This window comes from Parus major, chromosome 3, assembly GCF_001522545.3.
Source record: "Parus major isolate Abel chromosome 3, Parus_major1.1, whole genome shotgun sequence".
Taxonomy (NCBI): Eukaryota; Metazoa; Chordata; class Aves; order Passeriformes; family Paridae; genus Parus; species Parus major.
Window position 1 is genome coordinate 107,273,206 of NC_031770.1, and position 12,073 is coordinate 107,285,278.

The window sequence follows — 12,073 nt, forward strand, 5'->3', positions numbered from 1 at the left end:
CAGAGGTGAGAGGTGCCATGGGCCATCTGATGGGTTGATGTTGGGCCACAGGACTGCAGTTACCTTGCAAGAACATCAGAGATGGTGCAAAGCCAGGAGTGATAATAGCAAGGAACACATTGTCCAGGGAAGTGGTGGAGGGATTTAAAAGATGTAGATGTGCTTCTTGAGGACATGGTTTAGAAATGGGCTTGGCAAAGCAGCATTAATGGTTGGACTCCATGATCTTAGAGGTCTTGTCCAACCAAAACCCTTTTATGATTCTGTGATTCTAAGGAAGCCATTACAGCGTCCTTCATTTATCAGCATAACCAGGACTGAGCTGTGGGACACCTTCCCCACCTTCCAGGGGTGTAGTCATTTGGCTAATGCTTGAAAAATCCACTCTGAGAGCCCCAGCTGGAGGCAAAAGGACCTGCAAGCACAGTTTAAGGGCTATTCCAGGAAAAGTTGTTCTTGATGAGCCTGCTGAGATTTCTTCTGCACCTTGACAGGGAGCCCTTGTGGCACAGCTGCATTGCTGGGGTGCTGCTGAACACAAGCTCTGTGTGGAATGGCTCTCCATTATTGCTTTGCAGAGTATTTCAGCACATGTTAGAATGAAAGGCACCATAGCTGAAAGTCTGAGGAGCACCTGTAGGCTCCAGATTATTCAGTACAGTGAAAACTGAGACCCTTAGAACAGTTTATCCTGTGTTAAAAAAAAAAAAAAAATTAAAAAAAATTCTTTTACATCCACACCACTGATGACCAAAAAAGTGTTTTGCTCATCTTGAAATCACACTCCTCAGAAGCTCTGTTACCACCCCCGCCCAAGTGTCCCTCACATCCACTTTCCCCCCAGCAGTAGGAAATCGCTTAGAAAATATTTCCAGGTTCCTTCCTGGCCAGAGGTCACCTCCGTGTTTCGGAGCAGCAGGAATCACCATGTTCTCTGACACAACAAACAGAGGAGGAAGACCTGTCCTGCCCTTCCAGCTTTCAAGCTTGTGCTTTTTAGCTGCAACTCCACCCTGCGCTGGTGGAGAAGGGATCAGTTCCCAGTGATCGCAGGAAAGGGAGGTCACGGGGTTTGCTTGATTAAATCACCACAAGCCAAAAGGTTCTTTCTCCTGCTCACTGAGAATTGCTCACGGTCTGTTTAATTTGTTCCAAAAAGAAGAGCAAGACAAAAAAAAACAAACCCCAAGCCCAAGAAGCAACAGCACACCGGGAAAAGCAGGTGTGTCTCGAGATCCTGGGAAAACAAAGGGCAGAGGCTGAGGCAGGAGGTGACACTTGGATGGGAAGTTTCCATCCCAGCGCAAGAGGACAAGTTTGGAAAAGACTCGGACAGGACCAGCACTTGTTGCCCCACAGGTATGGATGCTGTGTGTGAAATGTGGCATGGCTTTAACACTTTGGGGCGGGCAAGGATGGCTCGAAGGAATTTTTGGGTCTGGATTCTGACAGTGTGGTGTGAGCTTTGCATCATCAGTAAACCTGCCGCAGGTCTCTGCCAGCGGAGCTGCAATCGGCACAGGTTTCATTTTGTGGTGATTAGTTGGCAGTTTTCTGTAGGATGCTTTTGGCTGTTCAGTGTATGAATTAAGGTATTCAAGCTTCTGACAAACTGCTACTGCCTGTTCACTTGGCTAGTAAATGCTAATAGAGGTTATGATTGCTTTAGTTTAAGCTTGGGGCTGCGGAGGTAAAGAGGAACGTGCACGGAAATGTGCTAATCTTCATTGCATTTATTACCTCCTAAGTTGTGCTGCAGAGTTTCAGAGGGAAAAAAGTCAACTGCAATAGCATTAAGAATTTTTTTCCACTTTGTTTTGTACTTACAGTGGCTGGAATTTGCAATGCAGATGCAGGTGCTGTATTTTGTTACTGTATAGAATGGTGGGTTTGTTTCTTTTAATAGCAATCTCCCTTCAGTTTCATTTTAGAAAGTTTCTGACAGGGGAGAGGGCACCCACAATCACAGTCTGAGAAGCTGCTGTATACTGTTTTTGAGCATCAGATTAACCTTGTTTCCATTTTTTTCTATCTGTGTTTTCAGCTGTTTAAATGAAAGTAAGTTTTATGGTGCTGTGCTGGAGTGCTGCTGCCAGTGTTCAGTGTACAGGGAGGCTTTCTGATGCTTTCACCTCTGTTGAAATTCCCAAAAGTTTTGCTCCATTTCCAAACATCTCTGGTGCAGCAGTATCCACTTTGCTTAAATGGTCATGATTCAGAAAAAAAGCAGCTCTGTGGTGTGACCCTGTACAGCCTTGTTTCTCTCTCCCCATCAAGGGAAAGCGATGCTCACCTACATGCATGAGATTTTGGATTTGGGGGAGAAAGGTGTTTTTGTTTGAATGCTGTAACTCAAGCTTTCAGTGGCAGTTTTAGGAGGCAATGGGCATGTGACAAGCAAGAAAATAGCAAGGCAAAGGATGCTGTGAATCTGAAAGCCTTAGGCTCCGCTTCTCCCATTTCCATTACTTGCTGTTGCATGATGAAAATGGTATTTTGCAACCCATAGATTTTCCTCTCACCCAGAAAATTCCCCATCTATTTCTGTCACTTAACCTGTCCAGTGATGTCTGGTGGCATTACAGAATGAAGTGATATTTAAAGAAATTTTGCAAATCTTTAGCACCTGGGTAGCAGTGACACTTGACTGAACTCAGTGATGGGTCAGCCAGTCAGCAGGAACCTGCTGTGACTATTTGGCATCTGTCACTATTTTACTTCCCTAAAATTCGTCTGAGTTTGTGTCTGGTGGTCCAGGTTTAAAAAACAAACAAAGAGAACATGCGTAGGCACTGGGAAGATATCTTTGTCCTGATCTTCTTGGTTATTTTTATTTTTTTAACACCTCTTAGGCAGGCTTAATAAAGCAGTTCTCAAACATCTGAATTGGAGACGTGGGAAATTCCTCAAACTAGGCAGAGCTTCCTCTCATTGTTATAACACAAAAGACCAATGCAGCCTTTACTAGAGTTCCTTTTTTTAACCCATTCATCTTGACCAAAAAACCTACCTGCTGAGGTCTGTGATTCACAGTTTGCCAGAAGACAGCAGACAAGCATGGAAGTGAATTGCATCATCCATGAAGACATAATTATTTTTGGGGTTGTATTGCACTTGAAACAGAAGTGGTTTGCTGCTGGAATTGACCTCAGCCTTGTGCAAGAACCATGGCTTTTTAGGATCAAATGGGATGAATCTATAGTTAAACCAAACTCTTTGCAGAAAACTATTTCCAGTTTTCTATGAAACAGTTTCTTAGGATCGTGATCTTCAAAAGGGGTTCAATTGACATTCATGAGCAGATCCACCCCAGTTACATATTCATGCAGAGTTTATTTCTCAAATGATCTTGCATGTGGCTCAGCCTGCCTGGGGGCAGTTACACCCGTGGGTTAATCTGATCCAGCACCTGCCCTGCTGGTAAGGGAGCAGCAGCTCGTCCCCTTATCTGTGCTGAGCAGCATCCTGAGAGGACTGAGCCAGCACTGGGTGAGGGCAGGAACTGTGGGGCTGTGATAGTGGCTCTGAACTGGTTGATTTAAGAATGTGGATGAGATGGAATGTACAAGGTGGGTGTGCAGGAACAGGTAAAATGGGAAAGAGATAGCAAAAGATTTGTGATGGCTTGCTTCTTTCTGATGGACTAATGATTGATTCCTCGTTCATTTGGTTGGGGTTTTTTTTTAGAAAAGATTAGCTCCTGCAAAGCAGATAATTCACTGTAGCAGATGTCTAGTAATTACACTGCTATATTTGCATGTTGTAGTGCTGCACCAGTGGACTTTGTTAAGGAGTTTTTGACTATATTTGCAGCCTATTCCGAGGGCTTATCTGCTGTTGGTGGTGGCCTGGAAGAAGTTTCACTCTCACAGCCATCCCATGACGTGACATGGATGTTGTAACCTTAATCCACCATATCTACAAAGAGTTTATATCTTTTTCATAAAATTCAGTTTATTCCTGTGGAAGCATGCAATTAATTCTGCCCCAAACCCCTCCCCTCTCCATCATAATTCCCATTTGAGCAATCCAAACAAGATGGGTGTGCTGGGATTAAATTAACTTTCTTCATAAGGTGCTTTATTTTGGATTTGTGGCTGAAAAAGTGTTGACACCATTTTGGCTACCGCTGAAAAGTGCTTGCAGAGCATCAAGGCTTTTCCTTTCTTACTACTGACTCTGTAGTGAGAGGGATCAGGGTTGGGAAGGATTACAACATGAAAAGTTGACTTAAATTCACAAAAAGGATGTTTCAAAACACAATATCATGTTCAGTAACAAAAAAATAATAGTGGAAGTCAGGGCTGTGTTCCAAACCAGCCATTGCTTGGATGTTTTCTGGATATGTATCTGCTTGTGGGAGGTAGTGAGGGATTGTCTTCACATCAGTTTTTTTTTTTTTTTCTCTCCTATTTCTTTCCCTATCAACCTTTATTTATCTCAATCCACTAGTTTTTGCACTTTTTCTCATCCTATTCTCTCCTCCACCCCTCTGACAGACGAGCAGTAAATGAGTGTCTGTGTAGGTGTTTAGCTTCAGATCAGGGTCAGGCCATGAAAACAGGATATCAACCTTCACCTTCCAATGCACCACTTTTGAAAAAATAGAAGTTTTCTTCCCAGCCCAGGAAAAAAAACCTTTAAACTCCCTTGTGTCATCTCCATCAGCTGATAATGGTAATACTTGTTACCAGCTGACAAGGTAATACTTGTTTCAGGAAGACCTCAAAGGTCTCCTAATATCGACCACTCATGGCACTGAATTCCTTCATTCTTGATGAAAAGGGAGCCACATCTCATTTGCTTTCTATGTTCTTCCACAAGTCTTGCTTTATCAGATCATTAGTGCAATCACTGATGGGTTTTTCCTGCCCCACGGTCTCTCTAAGCACCCGGTGAAGCAGAGACAGCAAATATCATCCTTGTTTGGCAGCAGAGAACTGAGGCACACAGATAGCCAGGATCTGCTTACAAGGTTGGCTGTTGCCAGCCCAGAGTCTGCTTAAACTCACCTCAACAGGAATGGAGAATGCTGTGGCAGCCAGGTTTGAGGGTGCTTGTGAGCAGCAGAGCTGTATGCATGCCCTATTTAAATCTTAATATGAAATATTAATTTCCAAATGCCTTCCCTCAAAACATAATAGAGCTGTGATCGAGTATGTAATTTACTGTCCTCGGAAATTCCTCAAAACGACAGAGCTTCCCCCAATTGTTCATACACAGAGGAAAAGCTCTACTAGAGTTCCTGCTTCAGCTCAATCCTGTGAGCACAGGCTTGGCCCTCCATGACCATTTGGCTGAGTGTGTGAAAGCCATCTTCATTCCAAAGATGTCCCTACGTGCCTTATGACAGGCTGTTCACAGAATGCCCCTTCCTCCTGAAATTGTTTTGATGTGCCTTCTTGAGAGAGAAATTCTTTAAATTCTTGCACATTTTCCCTAAAATTTGGATTAGCTGATCCTTGATCTGAGATCCCAGATGAGCCTGTACATGCCTCAAGTGTCTCTGGCAATGAAACAGGACTGATGGCACTTCCTTCCTTCCTTCCTCTTGCTATCCATCCTGTTTAAAGTCTATGGCTTAGAAGGTTCAACTGCTGTTCATAAACTCTGCCCCTTATTGCAGTTAGGACACACAGACTGTAAAATCATAGAATCACAGAATGCTTTGGGTTGGAAAGGATGTTAATCCATCTCACTCCAACCCTTTCCATGGGCAAGAACACCTTCCACTATCCCAGGTTGCTCCAAGCCCCATCTAGCCTGGCCTTGGACATTTCCAGGGGTGGGGCAGCCACAGCTTCTCTGGGCAGCCTGTGCCAGGGCCTCACCACCCTCATAGGGAAGAATCTCTTCCTAATAATTAGTCTAAACCTGTCCTCCCTTAGTTTAAAGCCATCTCCACCCCTTGTCCTGTCACTCCAGCCTTTTAGGTATTGGAAGAAGCTCTAAGGCCTCCCTGGAGCCTTCTCTTCTTGAGGCTGAACATTCTCAGATCTCTCAGCCTGTCCTTATAGGGGAGATGTTCTGTGTTGTTATTGAAAATCTGCTTTAAAAGCTGTCTGTTCTTTTTGCTAGCATCTTGTTTCTGGACAGCCTTGCAATGGTTCTTCCAGCACTCTTCCAGCATGATAGTACCGAACTTGACAAATGCTTAATCCATCTGACAGCAGTTAATGGAAACCTCCCTTGTCCCTAACATAAGTACAGGTGCTCTTGAGGGTGTTGAAGCAGAGGAGGTTCCTACTGAAGTAAGGCCTAGATTGCTTGTAGAGTCATCAGGGAGAAACACAAAGGCCTCAGAAAACTTCTTGTAGGAGATATGAGCAAAGTTCAGCACCAGCTTCATCCCATTGAGCTGGAAGGGAGCAGGAGAACCTTCCTGTTCTTGAAATGTGCATTTTATTTTAGGCCATGCTACAATTAGGAGAAACAGTGTCACAGCAACAGGGCAGGGTGTGCTAACCCTGAGTCCATCAGTCAGGGCATGGCTCACCTCCATGGGCCTGAACTCCCCAGTTCTCTCTAAACAAGGGAATCTGTGCTGCTGGCTGGGAACAGCCCCTGGCCCACACTGTTCTTTGAAGGATTCCTGTGAGTCTTGGCATTAGCATTGTCTGAGACAGGGAACACGGTAACTACAAGACTAGGCCTCCTAAATCAAGGCAGAAAGGGACCTCAGCAGTTCATCTACTCAGGCCCTACATCTCATGGCAGGTGTTTGTTTAAGCTTTCCAAAGGCATCCTGAAGCTGGAAAAATGCCATTCCTTAGTGTTGTATATCAAGAGCAAACCTGTCATCAGGTGTAATTTCTCTTTGCACTGCTGTGTTTTTATGCCATGTGAACCCAACAAGCACCACATGGATTCACAAGTCTGGATCATCCCTGCTGTCAGTCTGAAGTGTGATGTAGTTTTGAATGAGGATAAGCATGTCTAAAGTCTACTATTCCTTAAAACCTTCTGAACTCTAGTAAAAAAACTAGTCCCATCTGTATTGATGATACTGTGGCTTGATTTCACACCTGAATGCCAATGATGAAGGTATAAGAGTTCGGATAATTTGGAAAATATTATATACAGGTGCAGCCTTCCAGTAGCACTAATTAGCCTTTCTGAGTTCTCTGTGCTCTGGAAGACAGATCAGTACAAAAATAGTAAGGCTGGAAGTGAAATCAGTGGAACAAAATAGAAACAATTAATTTTTTCTCTCAGGCTTTATCATTAGAGAAGGCAATTAAGACATATGAACAACAGAGACCTGCCTTCACTGGTTTGAGGGATTTCCCTCCATTTATATGATTCTATGTGCAAAAGCTGGATGCTATTTTGTACTTCCATCTTTTTGTTGCTAGGTGTGACAAGCCAGGCCCTCAGAAAGGAAACACCCTCTGTCCAGAGTGGGATTGTACAAACTCCAAAAGGCTGAACCTACACTACTTACAGGAGCTTCCTACACAGCCAGCTGCACTTGCAGTAATAACAGGAAAAAATTCAAGAGGTTAATAAAATGAAATGAGCAGGAAGCATGCAGTCATCAGACTTTCTAGTACTTTAGTCTATAGAGGTAAGTCATGTCTGGCCTGACTCAGGGACCCAATCCAAAACTCATTGCAGCCCATGGAAATTCCACTGCAAAAGATATTGTTAGACCTCACTCTTCACTACATTGACATAGGAGTACCTGGCAAGTTCCTCCTTCCCCAGTACTCCCACAGTGCTGAGCTTCAAATATCGTGTTGAGTTACTTCTCACTGCAAATTAGGCCTGCACCCCATTGCAGATGCTCCAAAAAGCACAAGGAGAAGAAGAGAAGGTTCATGGGCACATCCCTTCTTCCATCCCAGTTGTCAGAGGTGAGCTGGTGTGTGCTGTTCCACAGTCTTTCCAAACATGCAGTACCCAGCTGCATACAAAGGGCTGAAATAGAAGGGTGGAATTAATTGACTAGCACTCTTTTTTCTTTTTTCTTTGTTCCTTCTCTATGAAACTCCAACATGAAGGTCAAGGAGGAGGCCTTAGCTGGAGTAGAGAAAAACATGAGTGGAAGTGAGAAAGAGCTGCCAGGAAGAAGACAAGAACTGGGCTTTCTTTTTCTAGTAAAGTGCTGATTTAAATGCTATTTCACTTTGGTTGCAGCTATCACTGTTTTCAGTCCGGCATATTAATGTGCCATGTGGCATGGGGAATATTCATCCCTTACTTATGAGTGCCATGACATCTGTTTGCACAAAATCAGCGAAAGTGAGAATTACCCCTCTATTCTCCCAGAATGTGCTCCTGTCCGAGAGATCCTTGAGCATCCCACCAAACTCAGCCCCCTGCACTATGCCACCACAGAGCTGGAATAACACAGTTCCACAAACATCATAGAGAAAGCATGCCACAGCTTGTTTATTGCCTGTTTGAATCCTTATCACCAAGCAGTTCAGTTTTGTGTCCTTGATTAATTTCTGTTTATTTTATTTTTGTTCTCATTCAGATGTGTTATCTAAGGTCAGTGCAACTTCCCTTGTCCCCCCTTTCCCTTTTAGCCAACTCTCCCATGAAATATTGTTGTGCCTGGGTGTGTGTTTCTTAAAGTCATTGTGTGTTTTCTGTCTGAAACAAACATTGTCTGATCATCCAACTTATTACGCACTACCCAAAGGTCATGCTTTATGCAGAGAAAGGAAAGCTCTTCTGTTGTGGCTGAGGAATAACAAACTGGGCAGGCAGTGAAAACAAGGCTTTAGCCCCAGAGTTTGAGACTCTGGGAAAATGTTCCATAGCTGCTTGCAAATGGTAGCCAAGGTTCAGCTGCTACAGGCTACTGGGAAACCATGGAGCCAAACTGTCCTGTGCCAGCCGCAGGTCTCTCCCTTCACACCTAACCTGGATCCTCTCTTCAGGCATCCTTCTTCTCCTCATCTCTCAGCACCATAGGCCTTTCATCCAAAATACCTAGAGGGAGGCAGAGTTGTTCAAGCCACAGGAAAATGCTGGCATGGGGACAACTGAGCTTAACTATATTACCAAAATATTACAGCCAAAGTGGAAAGATGTAGAACAAGTACCAAAGAGGCAGGAGGACTGCTGTGCTAAAATGGCATAGGACTCTTCATCCTTGACAGCTGATGGGGAATGTGAAAGGGACATATGGGGTATGAGGCCATGGAAAAATTTGTGCTATCTAGTTTGACAATTAAGGATCGAACTTGACCCTAATGAGTGGTAGATTCAAAGCAAGCAAAAGAACTCAGACCTACTTGCTCCTGCAAATTATGTATTCTGCACACTCTGGTAGGTTTTCCTATAATTTGCTTCATTTGTGTCAGCTTAATAGGCCATTAGGGCTGTTAAACACCAATGACCTGCCTTTGCCTCTAGAAATCCCTGTAGCTCTGATAGCCAGAAGTGGAAAGAACATTCTGAATATGAGCTGCTGCAAACTTACTTCATTTTTGTAAAACTCTTCCCAAGGGCCTCTGCTATAGCCCTTGTTGGATAAGAACCAACTGGGCTAGAGAATCCTTGGATCCAACCAAGGGCAAATCTGTTCGTGACACTAAGCAACCAGAGCCCATTAGAAAGGATGAAGAATGGTCCCTCAGTGTGAACAAAGGAGTAAAAAGCACTTAATTAAAGGCTTTTACAATGAGGCTTTAAAGCAGAATACGGCTGCCTGACCACACAGGGATCTCTTGGCCTCGGTGATCCAGGACATATCTCACAGCTGGGGCAGAGGACCAAGAACTTAGGCTGTGGACTAATGCCCACCTCACAAACAACTGCTGGTTGAAGATGTGTGGCACCTGCAAGGTTGGTTGTTTTCTTCCTCCTGCTGATGCCAAAGGTGTATTCATCTCCATTTCAGCACAAGAGGGGCCACTTTCCCAAACACAGCTAGTAGAAAGCTGACAGCCAACAGGAATAAAATACATCTCTGTGGGATGGCTGCATGGGGAAGGATAATTGTGTGTCTTCTGAAACAGAACTACTTGTTTCCACTTCTGTGTTTATAACCCCTTACTAAAGAAGCCACTCCAGGTTGGGGGTATCTTTAGGTTCCCTCTTGGGTTTTTTTCAGACATTGACAAGATCCCCCTGTGCCTTTCCTTTTCCAGGCTAAGCAGCTCTCTCAGCCTCTCCTGGTATGACAGATGCTCCAACACCTTAAAGATCTTCACAGCCTTTTGCTGGGATCTGTCCAGTGTGTCTCTCTTGTCTCTCTGGGGAACTTAGGAGCTGGACATTGTGCTTCAGATGCATCCAGAATCAGGAAATCATCTTTTTCTTAAGTCATAACATCACATGAGAAATGTTGTCAGAAAGGTTCTAGAAAGAAGACATGACTGGCACGATAACAAAGGCTTACAAATGTGTCTGCCTGTAAGAGACAGAGTTGGTTAGTCAGACAGAAGGATGAGGTAGAATAGACCAAGTCCCTCTGGGTGAACAGAGGTTACCTGAGCTAAGGAACCCAAGTAAGGAGTCACAGGTCTGAGAGAATGTCTATAGAAGCAGCCCTGCTGCAAGGGATTATACAGAATGCCAACAGATGTTATTTCTGGCTCTGGTAGAACCCAGGTGTCTGTATCACACTCTATTGCCAAGGCCATAGAAGCCATGAGCTGTCACAGAATCACAATATATGCTGAGTTGGAAGGGACCCACAAGGATTGCTGAATCCAGCTTCTGCTGTGCACAGGACCATCCCCAAGAATCCTGTAGGCATCACCTCCCTGCCAAAGATGCCCTCCCTGTCCTAACACAGTGATGTGGCTGTAAGTGCAGGTGTATTGTCACCCAGCCCCATGGGAGAGGCTGGCCTGAGGTCCAGCCTTGGTGTGGTACCTTCCTAGAGGGGTCAGTTGTACAGCTGGTCAGCAACCAGGACAGTGTTCATGCCTCTCCAAATGTGCCAGACTGTTTCTCACCTTCCTCCTTCCCTGAGTTAATGCTTAGCCAGTAACTGTGGCAGTTGATGCTTATTCATGCAAGAATACCCTCATTGATCTGGCAGATTGCTGTTCTCCAGTGACAAGCAGTAAGTCCAACTGTGAACTGTGCCAGGAGGGCTAGGAAAACATTGCAGGGCTAACTGGCACTGTCCAGAAGGTGTTAAAAACACTTGCAGAAACTTCTTTCTGTCTTCTCTCAGAGTATTAGGAATGCTTGGAGAACGTGACAATTCAGACATTCAGCTGGGCAGTGTTTTCTGTGCTCTCAGTCATCCAGCGAAATGGTTGCTATTTCAGCTACTCTGCCCTGCAAACATGAGTCCTAGAGAGTTGTTCTCTCCTTGCAGGAAGTCCTGTGTGTTCATGGTATGATTTGAGCCTGATCCTCAGATAGCTGGGTCTAAATTATTTTCATTTTCTATGTAGATTATCTGGGTATATAAAAAGGTCATCAACAATTCACGGGAAGGCTGATGAAGGAATAGAGGAATCTAAAGTATTAATCATAGGTCAAAATGAAAGATAAATACTGCATGAACAAGGATGGAAAATGTGACCTGATGTAGAAAATGGTGTGAACCCTCTCCCTCCTCTGGAAATATTGTTTTGGAGAAACCCTTGATAGGGCTGTAGATACAGTTTACCTCCTCTGTGTTTAAACCAGTGAGAATATTGTGCTGCAAAGATCCAGAAAGGGATTCCTAAACTTGTCTAAGGTAGAATCACAGATTGGAAAAGAACTCTAAGATCATTGGGTCCAGCCATTAACCCAACACTGCCAGACCATGTCCCTCAAGTCCACATGTCCACATCTTTTAAATACCTCCAGGGATGGTGACTCCAACACTGCTCTGGGCAGCCTGTTCCAGTGCTTGACCACCCCTTCCTTGAAGAAATTTTTCTAAATGTCCGATCTAAACCTCCCCTGGAGCAATTTGAGGCCATTTCCTCTTGTCCTGTTTGTTACTTGGGAGCAGAGCCCAACCCCACCAGGTTTCACCCTTCTGTCAGGAAGTTGTAGAGGATGAGAAGGTCCCTCCTGAGCCTCCTTTTCTCCAGGCTGAGCCTCTTTCCCAGCTCTCTCGGCTGCTTCTCAGCAGACCCGTGCTCCAGACCCTTCTCCACCTCTG

The 12,073-nt window shown here is 44.5% G+C and overlaps 1 protein-coding gene across 3 annotated transcripts in view; it reads left to right on the forward strand.

Moving 5' to 3' along the window:
• The first annotated feature begins 995 nt into the window (after positions 1-995).
• ADGRF5 (adhesion G protein-coupled receptor F5) overlaps positions 996-12,073 on the forward strand; it is a 42,447-nt gene continuing 31,369 nt past the window's right edge. Inside the window, exons 1-3 of one of the 3 annotated variants that reach the window (XM_015621043.3) lie at positions 996-1,359; positions 7,356-7,567; positions 7,679-7,856. The gene's annotated coding sequence lies outside the window, so the exon portion shown is untranslated. The remainder of the gene's footprint in view (positions 1,360-7,355; positions 7,568-7,678; positions 7,857-12,073) is intronic. The other 2 variants (XM_015621044.3, XM_015621042.3) reach the window with 2 other exon arrangements.